The sequence below is a fragment of the Cyprinus carpio genome, chromosome A4 (genome assembly GCF_018340385.1).
Source record: "Cyprinus carpio isolate SPL01 chromosome A4, ASM1834038v1, whole genome shotgun sequence".
In the NCBI taxonomy this organism is placed as follows: Eukaryota; Metazoa; Chordata; class Actinopteri; order Cypriniformes; family Cyprinidae; genus Cyprinus; species Cyprinus carpio.
Genome location: NC_056575.1, coordinates 10,330,238 through 10,345,632, shown reverse-complemented (window position 1 = coordinate 10,345,632; position 15,395 = coordinate 10,330,238). Strand labels below are relative to the sequence as shown.

General features: G+C 39.0%; 1 protein-coding gene across 3 annotated transcripts in view; it reads left to right on the top strand.

Annotated features, from left to right (window-relative positions):
- The first annotated feature begins 1,517 nt into the window (after positions 1 to 1,517).
- LOC109071948 (plexin-A4-like) overlaps positions 1,518 to 15,395 on the top strand; it is a 207,039-nt gene continuing 193,161 nt past the window's right edge. For 2 of the 3 annotated variants that reach the window (XM_042740246.1, XM_042740242.1), the window contains exon 1: positions 1,525 to 2,066. The gene's annotated coding sequence lies outside the window, so the exon portion shown is untranslated. Of the gene's footprint in view, positions 2,067 to 15,395 lie in introns of all 3 variants that reach the window. The other variant, XM_042740235.1, reaches the window with a different exon arrangement.

Genomic DNA, 15,395 nt, shown 5'->3' with positions numbered 1-15,395 from the left:
TTTTATTGTTTTTTTTTTTTTTAAGAATATAGTGACTGTATCCATTTGGGTCAACACAACTTGAGCATTTATCATCATTATACCAAAGACGTGTGCATTGATTATTGTCCATTTAAGACTGATTCCTCAGTTTGTTTGTATTTAAATGTCCTAAAATCTATTTGTTTTTAGTTTCTCAGTGCATGCAAAACATGCACAAGGCCATGCTTAATCATTAAGATGTACCACTTCTTTCAACTATTCATTTATTTGAATTGGATAATCGGACAGAATCGACCCACTGGATGACCAGAGCATCTTTACGATCCCCAAGTAATTATATGTTAAACATTTAAACACTAAATCCTTAACATTAACCCAAAACACCCCCACTGGTGCCTTAAAAACAGCTCATTAGTTCGTCCTTCCCAAATACTTGATGCACTGGAGGGAATTTTCAAATGTTCCCACGGGCCTCTCACGTACGGCCCACTTTCTGCACTGAATTTAGGAAATGACTCATGCAGTGCTAGTAAATCAGTTTTGTTAAACAAGCCAGTTAAGCCAAACAATTTGAAAAACTATTTAAATGTTTAAAAAACAACTGAGGTGAAGAGTTTACCTTAAAGAAGAACACAAGCCTGGTTTGCATTTCAGCATTTTACAAACAAAAAATATTTAGATTCATCAAGATCTGAGTCGACTGAGAAGATTATTATCTTTAGGCATGAATGGCTGGTGCCATTTTGCACGACTCCTCATTACTGGAGGCTTAATGTCCTGAAATGGGTGTCAAATAAGAGAGACATCCAAAATGTATAGCGTTTGGAGCCTTTCAGGACAGGGATTGTGGATTGCATGAGGGGTCTGTCTGTAGCAGGCTAGCAGATGGAATATGGATGCATTATGGGCCTGCAGGTGGAGCTGTGAGGCAGTGTTTTGAAACCTTTGCGTTCAGGAATATTGCAGTGAATCCAGCACACCATGATTCCAACCAGTAGCCTACTTTTCATAATCAGCAAAGTGGGAAAGATTGTCAGATTATTGGTAATGAAAGTTATGCAAAAATCATCCAAAATTCATAGAAACCTGCAGGACTATATTTTATGTCTGCAATGTAATTCTATGAAACATCTGTAAAAAATGTTATTGTAACTCCAAGAGTTTATATCCATTAGCACGTTCCTTTTGTATAATTAACGTCCTCACTTGGATTGTTTTATTTACGAATCTATTTATTTTGATTAATCGCTGATGAATAAAATAATGAGCGTAAATAAATGAGTGTAAATCTAATCTCCTGACATAATGTTTGTATTACATGTTTACATCCTAATCTCCAAATCATCTTGGCAATTAGATATTCAAATCCGTTAACCATTCTGTCCGCAGTGTTATATTCAACAGTGTTTCCCCCAAATCCGTTCCACTCTATAATACATGCATTATAGCCACATTAAAAGTCATTGGGGTGCAGCGTATGCCTCATTCATGCCAGCCGCGCGCGCTGATTGCAGCCAATGAGATTTTACAATTAGCCCAATCAGCGGCCAGATTCGGGATGTCACTGCGGGCGAGTCAGGAGGGTTTGTAAAACAAGACAGTCGCAGCGTCTCAGCAGAAAGCCACTGACTCACGCCTCTCCTCTGGTTACTTGGGAGTCAGCTGCGAACCAGCAAACTCCGAAACAGTCGCTCTGACTGCAGCGCGCATTCGCACAGCGCGTTCGGTCCCTCAACTGCTGCACGCGGAATTCCAAGTTGCCGTTTTAGCGCGCTTTAAATTCTGTCAAACAGCGTCATGATGGAAACTATAGCGCGAGCGGCAGTTTTAACGGTCACCAGCACTTCGGCTTAGTCCTTGATGGGATTCTGCAGCTTGTCTATCGTTTCTTCCTGAGGAGATTAAACGTGGAGGATCTTTTCTATAAATTTAAGTGTCGGTGATACTCGAGACCCTCCAAACCGGGTGTTTTAAAACGCCGTCTGGCTGTATTTGTGGAGTGAGTTGGGATTCCTGTGAAGGTGCCCATCATCCGCAGTGTGAGCGCGACTGCGGCGGTGAGGTGAAATCCGCAGCGAGAACAGGTAAGCGCTTGACACGGGACAACCGTATAACGGGATTGGCGTTTTACATATTGAACTTGTTATTTAACGGAATAATGCGTGGGAAAGGTTATTTGAGCAGGTAAGCGAGGCGTGTTACCTGCTATGTAGTATAAGGGCGTACTGTGAGGAGGGCAATGCAGCATCCGCACCCGTGCGTTACAGAATTGTGTGAGATTTTACTCTCTAGAGCTTTACGTTTAAAACTGAGAATAACATAAGGATACTATTTTAAACTGCAAATTTAAAATACGTAGGCTAGTTATTTATGAAAAGCACACAAGCGCATACGACCCTTAAAGGGATAGTTCTCCCAAAAATGATAATTCTGTCATCGTTTGCGCCACCTCATGTTGTTCCAAACCTCTTTTACTTTCTGGTTAGCAGATGTTGGGTATAATGACAGCCTCCGTCATTCGTCACTTTCATTGTATGGTGACTGAGGCTGTCAATCTATAATATTGTGCCTAACATCATATCTTGTGTTCTATGGAAGAAAGTCTTACATGTTCGGAACAGCATGAGGTTGAGTAAATGACACAATTTTCAGTGTGGACTGAGCTAAATATGTCTATATTAGGTACTTAACGCGTTTAGACTGTTGTTCAGTTTGTCTCATAGGCTTAAGATGTGATTTATGATAGAAAGTGGAGCTGACGCAGTTCGCATGGTATTCATTATTTTAGGCACATGTTTCTCCGCAAAAGCGCTGTTTTGGAAACACTCTGTATGGCTGGCCGGCCACAGATGAAACGCTACAAACAGCGTGAATGGGACTGTTAAAAGTCTAAAGCAAAAAGAGCCAGTTACAGGCACGCGGCTATGCCGCGAAAGCGTTAACTAGAGAGCGCAACTTGCTCTCTGAGTCGCGTACGTGAGCGCTTTTACTCAGCGCGCGCGCTTTACTTGACGGCACAGTGTGGAATGAGCGGCTATCGTATGTGATCTATCTATCATCAGCAATGTTTATACCAGTCTATTTACATACACAGTTGCAATTATGAGTGGATCAAGAGTTTTCCCTAATTTACATGTTCAATCAAGGGCAGCTAATGAATCCTGTTCTCCAAGGGAGCCGCTGACCATTTCCATTTGAGCCATTGTCTTGTGTCTTAAAGCAATACATATGCAAACCCCTGTGGTTGCCTCAATGCAGCATAGATCAGCTGAGGACACATCTAATGCATGTTTCTGATGTTCAGTTTGTCCTGTGGACAAATCTTGTAACTGAAAGGTTACACCTGACTTAAACATGAACTGTTTTGTTTTACTCATCTTTTGTCAGCTGAGAGTTTGGGGGTTGTACTAGCATATAAAGTAATCAGAGGAGATCACACACTTGTGGTGAGTGGTATTTCAGTAAGGATTCTATTCATAATGGTACTTCACAGAGTTCACAGCCGCTGACTCTATCTGGAGGTTTCTGCATATGAATTAGGAATTTATGGAGATTGTGTTAATGAAGTATTTAAGTTTTAGTGAACTGAGTGGAATTTGTTCTAGAGGCTGATAAGAAACGAGGCTTTTGTACTGTGAGTGTACATTGTGTCTGCATTTTGCCAATTATGGCTTGCATTTTAATAGACTAAAGTTATAGGTGAATGCCAGTATGTGTGTGCATTTGCATGCACCCGCAAGGCAACAATATGGCCTTTTTTTGTTTTTGCATCCTTTTGTTAAAACTAATGTAGGTGTTGTTACGTCAGCAGTTGTATTATGTGGATGAATGTGTTAAGAACTCAGTGCATGCTTTTGCATTCAGAGTGCCTTTGAGTTTCAAGGAGAAACAGCAAGTAACATCAGACTGTGATGAAACACAAAACTTAATCATTTCAGTGCATTCCAGTGGCGTTTTAGCCTTGAATGTGTGACAGTCTGCTTGTCTCTCTACCCCCAGATAGCTTTCAGAGACATTAAACACAGTGCTATCAGCAAGGATGAATATAATGATGACATTTTTCTAAATCTTTTGCGTCTTGGCCATAGTTAGAGACAGGCTTAGATAGACTGGAATACAGAATGCATTCAATGTAAACATGGCATTATTACACCGCATTCCAAATTATTATTATTAGTGATATATTGATAGGATTTTGGTACATAAAGAGTCAGATTTTTCTGAAGATGAAAAGTATGAAAAAATCCAATGTCTTGCAAAAGGCATCAAAACAAACAATATTTCATGAAAAGCAAATAGAAATTATTGAACTGTCAAAAGATTTGTGAGTGACTTAGAGCACAGAAGATCTTGGTCAGATAAAGATTTATTAAGGAAAGTTTCTGTCAAACAAATGAACTATATTGTAATGCCAGCTGTAAAAGAGCCACTGCTGAGCAGCAGACAGGTGTTTGAAGCTACTGGAGTTTCAAGATCCTCTCCAAGCAGACTGACAGTTGTGCGTAAAGCTGCGTTTCAGTCACTGCTAATCAAACCTTACAAAGATAAACCTGCACAGTGACTTTTTTTTGCAAAATGTAACTACTATTGGTAAGCTCTTTGCATAAAGTTTGATATACAAGTGTGTTTAACTTTATCTCCATAAATACAGTTTACTCGCATATGGCTATAATAGCATTTCTCAATGCTTTATTGCTTGTATCAAAACAAAATGTAAAGAATAATATCATCCAACTATAATCACTTAAATGCACCAATAAGCCATGGATTGGTTAGCTCTTCTATCGAGTTTATATATCTGTTGTTCTCTATACCGTGAGAGCATGCATCTTTACTTATAACCCAATTAAATAGCAGTTTGATGAGTTGACTTTAGGAAAATGATCTTGAACTGCATGAGCTTTGAATAAAGATGTGTGCTATTCGAAAAGCTCGGTAAGACACAATAGCCAACAGGAATCTAAGAGGAAGAAAAATCCATTTTTGTAATCTTGTTGTGCTTAATGAGACTCTGCTTGACTGTTTTCCTCTACTGGCCTGTTGAAAATGTGTGTGTGTGGTGGAACAAATGATCCATGTACTTAATCTTCTGTTATAACTGGGTTACTACAACCGTTTTATGACTTATCGTTCCACTATTTATGTTAGCTTAGCAACAAACACACGTCCTTCATTTTTGTCCTATGTATTTTACATGCAGTGTTTCTTTGGGAAGTTAATTAGCCTTGTTGTGTTTGTGCCTTCCCAGAGCACAAAGTTTATTTGTGCCTTAAATATTTGGGTTCGGAACATAGAGAGACTGTTTTTTTTTATTGCAGATCTGTCTATGGATATGTACATATGCTCATGTCATGTGTGGTTCTGTGTGCAACTGGATGGGATTGTATGTAGGTAAATGTGTGAATTGCGAGTGACAGTTCTGTCTGCTTGTGACATCTTCAGAATAGACTCCTGCTGTGCGTCTACCATGTCCCACCATGTGTGCGTGCTGGTGTGTATGGGAGAGCGTTTGTCTGTGTGGATAATGAGGAGAAAGTGATTTCCACCAGTGAGAAACTCTGCTTCCTGTCACACGTGCTTCCATGTTGCACACGTGAGTCCCATTACAGAACCGTGGGCTGAGTTTATCTGCTTTTTTTCAGCCCTCTGCTCGTCTTTTTTTTTTTTTTTTTTTTTTTTTTTTTTTTTTAAACAGCATAATCCTTGTTTACAGTATTTTTCTGTTGGTTGCATGTGTAATTTTCACTAGCACCTCATTTGTGAGGTGCTGATTATCCAGCGATGGGGAATTTAGCAAGAGAAAGCATAGAATTTGACGTTTATGTGGTGTTATTACTATAAGTGTTTAAAGTTCAATGTTACACTTTATATACACACATGCTTTGTGATCTTAACCTAGAGGCTGAACATCTGGGCTAGTAACCCAAAAGGTTAGATGTTCAAATCCATGAACCAACACCATTGTGCACTTAACTTTAAGCCCTGTTCAAACAGACAGATTTTTTTGGGGCAGAAAAGCAACCAAAAGTAATTAGTTTTCAATGAGAGTTGCTTGAAAACCATGTCAGATATTGTCTGCATTCTGAATGGTTTTATGCATAATGATTGTTTGACCTGTTCATGATGGTACATTATGTGCTGCTGCAATTTGCTGTATTTACAATGTAAGCATTTCTTCTACAATTCATTTTAGCTACAAGAAAATTGATTCCTTGTAATATTGGTGATTTATCTAATTTATGATCAGATTTTTAAAAGCTATTTCCCATTACGCAGCCCACCAATAATGTTAAGCCATCCTGCAGCAGGAATGCTGCTAGCAGCTGTCAGTATAGCGTCACTGTAAATGGAGATTTGGGATGTTCCAAATTTGGAACATTATTACGATGAACTTGGTGATGTGACTTTTCCGAAGTGTAGTTTCAGTAATATAAGAGAGGAAAGAGAGCAGAACAGAGTATTTCTGGTGCAGATCTTCCCATGGGTTAGGTCAGGAGGATTATATTGAAATCATCCCTCTATGCTGGCTTTTGTAGTTGCCTCTGCTAAGCCATGCGTGATGGGTAATAAATTAGTTTTGTTTCAGATGCTTGAAATGATTTGAAACCTGCAGACAGGCATATGTATCTTATTCCTTTAGTAGGTGAACTCGCTATTTGAAACGTCCACCTTAAATCTCTGTTTTGAAGTGGCATCAGAGTGTCAGCAAACGTGTATGAGTTTTAAGCAAGATTTCTTGTTCTTGCAAAGGGAGAGAAAAGATTAAGCAAGAAGATCATATAATAATTCCATCTTCCACTGGTTGTCAAACTTGCTTTTTTATTTACCAATTGTTTTCAGGAACGTTTCTATGCCATTAATATCCACTCGTGAAAACTTTAGGATTCTCTACTTGTCATTTGCTGTTAAGACATTGAATTTTTCTTTTGAAGGAAATGTACTCATGTTTTGAGGTGAGTCAACTTCCTGTTGACTTTGGTTTCAGTCTGTTTAGTGTTTGTCTGGGAGATAGACCATGGTATATTTGTCTTTGACATTTGTGCATTCTGGGTTGCCAAGGTTGGGTTTAATTCACCTTGACAGTAAGCATTGGACTAGACAAACTAACATGTTTTTCGCTCTTTTGATTTCTGCAGGCACAGGTGCATCTATTCAGCAAACTGCAACCATGTTGTGAATGTCTATACTATATAACAGATACATTGAAGCTCGGCAGTGTGTATATCTGCAGTTGCATTCGTGTATACAATCTGTGAATGTGTATGTGAGATCTTTCTTTGTGTTCTGTGCATTAAGCATCTCCGTTGTATCTGTAAGCTTCAGTCCCTCTGCCACCCACACACGCATCTATATGTGTTCCCATGGAAACATGACTTTTTAGCTCCATTATCCCTCTTACAGTCCCTCCCCACACACAGATGTATATTTTTTTGGTCTTTGAATTTTTTGATCAGAGTCGGACTCCCAATCGAAGGGTTGTGAGTTCGAGTCTCGGGCCGGCAGGAATTGTGGGTGGGGGGAGTGCATGTACAGTTCTCTCTCCACCTTCAATACCACGACTTAGGTGCCCTTGAGCAAGGCATCGAACCCCCAACTGCTTCCCGGGCGCCGCAGCATAAAATGGCTGCCCACTGCTCCGGGTGTGTGTTCACAGTGTGTGTGTGTGTGTTCACTGCTCTGTGTGTGTGCACTTCGGATGGGTTAAATGCAGAGCACTAATTCTGAGTATGGGTCACCATACTTGGCTGAATGTCACGTCACTTTAAATACAAATCACAACTGCAGTGTGGGCTAGAGGGCGCCAGTGAGTCTTTCATCATGAGCATTGATAAAATTCAAAGGGAATGATCAAACTTGTCTCATAAATCTGCATGGTTCATTTGTCACCCATTGAATAATCAGATCGGACACTGAATGTTGAGTTGAGTATTAAGCTTTATTCATCCTTTATAGGAGTCCACATGTTTTACAGGAATATAAGTAATGTTGTAATTCCAAACGTTACAGGGATGCAGACAAGAAATTACAGAAATCCTCTTCACCAGCATTTTGTGCTCTTGCCATCCCACATTCTTCCAGTGCTTTCAAGATAAGCATTTTCAAACCCTCATTGGACACGCTTCACAAGTCATCTTATTTGGTGCTGTTAACATGAATGAAGGTGATATTAGAATCTTGTCAGAGTGATTCATGTCACTGCAGTGCTATGGAATGGAGCATCCTCTTAGAGTAAAAAGGAAGGTAAATGTGGTAAACACACAGGTTATTTCCACTTTTCCAGGGTCACTGTGATTTAGTTTCTGGGGAGCAGTCATGCATGCTCACCAAGACCCCTCGGATTCACTCACACAAGAAATGTGATGCGGTTAAGCATGTAGAAAATCAAACTAAACAGCCTGACCAACTGCAGAGAGGGAAAGAAAAGAGGAATGGATTACGTTTCCTTCATCCCAAACCACAGGAGCCCTTGCTGAAAGGACTCGAAAGCAGCCTTGCATGTTTACGCCAAGGGCACTGACAAACAGAGCGAGGGAGGAAGGTAAATAGAAAACAGAATGGAGTGCTATTTTCCTGTCCTGACTCCTGAACGCAGATGAGGAGGAAAAGAGAGCTGGCATCAGGCCAGGTGCAGAAAGCTGGGTGCAGCGGCACCCGCCGCTCATTCAATGAGAAAGTTGTGGCAAAAAGTTCAGGCAGTGATTCCACAGGCAACCACGGACCACATTAACATTTTGATTTGTATAAAATTCATATTAATGAGGCTCATTTGCATATGTTTTTGTAGCCACTTGCGACGCTCGAGTGGTGTGTAATCTACCAGCAGTGGACAATAGCTCATCTGTCTGCTCACACGCATATGGATGGAAATGAGCACATCACTGTTAGCCCTCATCAAAGGAACTTCTGTGTGCCTCTCGTTCTTCATTATCTCTACATACGACACCCATGACGGTTTGCCTCCAGGCCATTACCAGTGTGCATTTTCACTCACGCTATATGCTCATGACGTGTGTGCTCATGCAAACGTCTGTGTCATTTGAATGTGAGATTGAACATCAGTTTCACCAGGAAACCAAAGTGCAGACACAGTGATGGTTATGTGGCATTGCATTGCTTTTGCTTTTATGGATGCGTCTGGACCATAGACCCTTGGAGTGGGAAGTAAAGGAATGCATTTTTGAGTGTGAGAGAGATTGCACACACCCTCTGTTTATTGATGAATTATACAGTTTAAATGTAATACCTTCAAAATGCCTCTAAATGAGTGAGTCATTTCTTGAGCTCATTCTTATCAGTAATTTAACAGCTATGGTTGTCTGAATAATGTGTTATTAGAATAACTTCATAAGACTTGACATAAACAGAGATTGACTTGACTCTCAGCATGATTCCTTAAAAACCAGCTGTAATTATCACAATAGCGCTAATATAAACAAATATCTTGAAATACAAGGTAAATTATTTTGTTTTGCATGGGGAGGAAAAATCCAATAAAATTCCATGCATGCAAAAATTGTTCCCTTGTTCTTAAACTCCCTGCTGCCTTATGATTATACCAGCTGACTTTTTCGCCTGTTTTGCTGATGTTATTTGAGTCCTCTCTTGTCGTTCCAAGAAGTAATATGCACAAACACAATTTTTTTTTTTTGCTTTGCTAGAGGCACAATTTTTGTTGCTTTTCTTGACCTTTTGGGGAACCATTTCCATATCTATTCTTTCTTTCTCTCTCTCTCTCTCTCTCTCTGTCTCTGTCTCTGTCTCTCTCTCTCTCTGTCTCTCTCTCTGTCTCTCTCTCTGTCCGTTCTTCCCTTTGGTCTCACAGTTACTGTTGAGGTGGTGATTTATCACTTGTGTGAGTCTGTTAGAAAATGGGTTTTCTCCTAGAAGAGGTGGAGCTGACAGATTCTTTAAAACTGTGCTTTGCAGCCTCGCTGGCTAATACAATGTGTTTCCAAGCTGTTGTAGTCAAGAATTGACTTCAATGGGGCAGTGATTTATTTTAGGCTTTGTATCTGCACACATCTGCCTTCAGAATGCTTGATTTAAAGGAAAAGCTACTGACAGGGTCTTATTGAATGTGTTAGAATTTCTTACTTTATAAACCTTTTTCTTTTTTGTTCTCTCCTCTGCGCTTCCACGTTCATCACTTCTGCGTTCGTCACCACATTTGCCTACGTTCTGCATCTTCCGCTGGATGCCACTCTTTCATGAAGACGTGTGTGACAGTTTGTGGAAGCTAGAGATTAAGGTTTATAAAGTTGTAAATATGGATATTTGTTTGGCTACAAACGCATCGCTTCGCTTCAGAGGGCCAAGGCCATGCATGCATGTAGTTTATTTTGCGCTTTGATATGAAAGAATACAGGCTACAGTGCGCACCTGTGCCTTTGTGCTGCAAGCACAGTAGCTTACCATTTCCGCCTACCATATATATATCTCAACACCGCGTCACCAGGAGTAGTTGGTCCCATTACCACCACGTTGGTAAAAATCTGCCACCGTCACAGCCCTAATGGATGGGTGCAATTTTTTGGACTTCAAATTTTGGGCTACCATCCACTCCCATTATAAAGCATGTATTATCCTGGACATTATGTAATATAACTTTGATTGTATTCGTCTAAAAGAAGAATGTCATATACACCTAGAATGGCTTGAGGGTGAGTAAATCATGGGGTAATTTAAATTTTTGGGTGAACTATCCATTTAAGGAACACTGAGATGAATGTGTGTGGAGAATGAGAGGGTATAAGTTGGATTACCAGTGTTGAATCCAGTTGTGTGTATCAGGTCCACAATCCCAAGATTATTCCATCCCCCTCATGTGCACACATAAATTAAAAACACAGTTTAACGGTTTATAATTATCAGTTCTAAGCTTGTGATTTATCAGGCATTCATGTCTAAGGAGTTAATCTTGCAGGTCCAGTTCATCCAACACTGTTTGAACTGTACTGGATGAGACTGAGTATTAATACGGTAGATTAATAGGGTGATCATATTTTAGTTTTCCAAAAAGAGGACAGTGGGGGGCGGGGTTCCTGGGGGGGTTTCGCTTAAAAGTATATGTAGCAAGTTTTATTTTTGTGTGTGTTTGTTTGCATGTTTTGTTTTTATAATAAATAAAAATAAAACAAGTAGAAAAAATAGCTCTTTGTTTATTTATTGTTTGTTTTTTATGATGTTTTTTTAATTGAAATAAAACAAATCAATAGAACATAAAAAGAATGGTTTTTGTTTGTTTGTTGTTTATTTTTTATAAGTAGAAGAATAGAGAACGCTAGCGTAAAAGGCTCTTTTTTTTTTTTTTTTTTTTTTTTTTTAGTCGTTAGAATAGAAATAGGATAGAGAGTGCAAATGCTAGAGGTTAAATGTTATTAAAAAAAAACAAGCAGATAAAATTAGAATTAGCATTATAATAGAGAGTGCTAGAGTTAGAGGGTCAAATGACGATAAAAGAGAAAATGATTAAGGACTCGAGTTGGGCAGGTCATTCCACCAGGAGGGAACAGTTAATGTAAAAGTCCATGAAGGTTTTATGTTTCAATACAAGCATTTCAGTCAAATGTAATTTATGCAACATTTCAAACCTTTAACCCACTTGGGAAAATCAACCCATGGCTACAGTTTAAAAGTATTCCGATTCTGTAGAAAAAATAAGGACTTGGCAACCATGCATCCAACAAGAGCTGCAGGGGTCAAAGTTGAATAAGGAGAGATGACTGACAAGACCATGCTGGAGTATTTGCTGCTCAACAGATCCTGAACTCATTGACAAATATCTGATCTTGTAAGATATGCACCCTTTACACAGAATGCGTGTGATCGCGAAATAGAAAGTGAAAGTGAACAGCGCGAACGCTCATTCAAAAGGGACTTAACCCTTTGAGCGGTACGGTCCCACATATGGGATTTTTATTTCCATGACCCTGGGAGTATGGTCCCACATATGGGATTTAGAACATTCGGTGACATCACATAACTGTGAAAATTTTTTTTACTGTGCTTTCGCGCTTTAGCTGGCACTGAGCCAGAGAGAGACGTGCATTGCTCTTGTTATATTATCAACTTAGTGTTCTTAACCACATAATGCATATTTTAGGTTTCAGACATTTAAATACACATAAGTACTAGTAAAACAATACATTTAGAGTTTGAAATATACACATGTCTATGGAAGCAACAATAACAATCCTTTCAAATTTAATTTGCCAGTGTTTTATTCATATCAGATACACATAGTGTAACTAACTATAAAGTTCACTCTATTCTTCACCCAGTTTACCGGCCACTTATTACTTGTATTTCGGGAGAAACTGATGAATTCACGTGCTGTAAATCTGACTGACAGGACTCTCTGAACTGCAGCGCGAACAGATATGGCGGTGCCCATCTCACATTACAGATCACAATCAAGATCATTTAGAACGGTTTTAAATGAGAAAACACACTCCTTTACACATATTTGTGAATGGGAATATCAGATTGTTCATGACATGGTATGCAAGTTTGTGAATATTTTAAATAAAAAAGGAAAAACTAAATAAAAGTGATCCATCTGCCATACAGTGTTTTTGTGGCCGTGGTGTCACGTGACAAGCCTGACGTGTCGCCATGGAAACATTAAGGGGAAACGTTCTAAAATAACAGTCGCCTGAAAAAAAACTCACTCTGGGGGGACCGCTAGAATATTTTAAACTCAGCACTGAAAAGGTTAAATACTGAGAGCGGCTCCCTGATGCTGCAAAATTATATACAATATTAGAATGTTTAAAGGAGTGAACTCGAAAGTCGCGGGAACGAAATGCATGTTGTGGGAGCAGGCGGTAATGGTCAGAGATTCAGCGGGAGCGAGATTAAGAAAACAGCCAAATCCTGGACATTTTGGGCGATTAAGTAAACATATTTTTTAGATCCAAAAAGAGGACATGTCCTGGGAAAAGAGGACGTATGGTCACCCTATACTGTATGTAAAGCAGTGTTAGATGGGTCATCTCCAGTTCAGCTTGTGGAGCATGGCATTAACAATGCCAAGGTCATACATACCGTGCTTTGGATAAGTGTTGGCAAAACGAATGTGAACGTCTCCAACATCTTTCTTAATGTGGACTGTGTTAACTGTTGGTTTAGGGTATCGGACTTGGTTTTTTTTTTTTTTTAATTTTTTTTTTTTTTTTTTTTTTATGTGCTTTTTTTTTTATTTTTGTTTCTTTTACTGTGCAATTTGCCTTTAAGCTAAAACTGTTGGTTCCATAGAAAGGAAAAATCTAGGAAGCTATTGAGTTACTGATGTAGGGCCAGCTGTTGCCATCTATTCACATTGATTATTGTAGACAAAACTATGCTCAAGTCAGCTGAAACCTCTAGCTATCTTTCCATTTAGTTGATGATATGTGGCGTGCAATGATGACAGTCAGACCCCACCTCCAGCTGGCCCAGCACACATCAGCACTGAATTAGAGACTCAGCTGTGTGAGAAATAAACTTTTATGTTCTCTGATTTATTACCTGCATCAATGGCTCTGAAACGCCCCAGGATTGCTTTGAGGAAAGCGGAAGGGAAAAGCCTTCAGTCTGGGTGAGAAATCAAATCCACACCCCCCACCGACCCCCACCACACACATCACCGTTGTCCCTCGCTGCTGCTCACGTGTGCATGCTATGAAGGCGAGTTTCTGTATGTGTGTCTGTAGTTATGTCAGCACTGTCACTTCATGCGTATGTTGTGCATTAGTTTAGGGAATATATTTTATACACTTAAACTAACTTTAATTGAACAGATTTTCCTAAAATATGTATATAATAAATTATAATATATATATTAATATATTTTTTAATATGTTTTTTTATATGTATATTTATGTGTGTGTGTGTGTATAAAGGTTTTTTTTTAATGGCAATATTTGACATTGGCTAATCTTTCTCTTATCACATGCAATTCATAAGCTTACAGCTCAGCTACAATATATATTTGATGTAACGGTGCAGATTCAGCATCACTGCTCTGAAACGCTAGTTTTCTGAATATATTTGTTCTGGAATGGCTAACATTTTGATTTAAGGTGCTGAACTGTGCATTTGTCTCACAGCAAGTGTTGGGATCATAAATAAGACATCCTCTTAAACACTGAGAGGTGACCTCTCATGAATGCCATTGAAAACCAATCAAGTTGTGTGGAAATATAAAGTTTACAGAGTGAGCAGAGAGAAAAGACATAGAAAATTCAGTAGAGGGCACATAAAAGTTTCAGTATGCAGCTGTAACGTGGTGTGACTGACCAAAGATATGATTTAAAGTGCCCCCATCTTATATGTGGAGGTGAAGAGAGAATGAGGGAATGTGTGGAACGTGTTGAGACTCATGAATAGTAGACCTTCAGGTGAAAGAGAAAATACCAGATTTTTCTACAAGCTCTGCTTCTCTTATCTAAAGGCATTTTAGGAGCATTTGGGAGTTTGAAAGATACACTTGATTAGGATTGGGTGAGGAGCCTTTATTTATTTTATTTACGCATTTAGCAGACGCTTTTATCCAAAGCGACTTACAGTGCATTCAGGCTATACTGTACATTATTATTATTATTTTACCAGTATGTGTGTTCCCTGGGAATTGAACCCAAGTCCTTTTGCACTGCCAACGTAATGCTCTACCACTGAGCCACAGGAACACAGCCCTTAAAAACTGGAAATCCCTTGTTTACTTTTTCAAGAGTAGAGATAGACCAGTATATCAGTGAGGCTATTCAGTTTGCCAGTATTTGACTATTTACTTCTTTATTTTAATTCAAGATTACTAATGTTGTTTAAGTGTTCATTTCAATATCCATTTTTTTTGTGTTTCTTGTTTAATGTCATTATTGGTGTGGTTGTTTGGTCCAGCTTTGATAATGCACAGTCAACTTAAGGAATTAAGTGTTTAATTCAGATGTCAGACAGGCTTGTTTTGTCTAACATCAGTGTATTTTTACACAGTTGTATGTACTTGATAATCTGTGTCTTCTGTTGGGCTGCTTGCTTGTCTTTTGTAATCTGGATGAATGTCTAATGAAGAAAAGGAGGATTTAAAGCCTCTGAAATGACACATAATGGTTTCAGTACTTGTTAAAATGGATAGGTGTAGTTCTCCCAAAAATGAAAATCCTGTCTTCATTTATTCACTCTCTTCTGTGGTACACAAAAGATGATATTTTGAAAAAATATTTTTTTTGTGTTCTGCAGAAGAAAGCCATACAAGTTTGAAACGACACTAGTGTTGGTACATGATGACAGAATTGTCATTTTTGGATGAACTGTCCCTTTAAAGTACATATCATTTCCCCATCCAATCACAACCAGGTCATTAACTTTGCAAACTTATTTGTGGTCTTCCTGAGACATCGGTTAATTGAATACAAGACCTCATTTAGTTATAG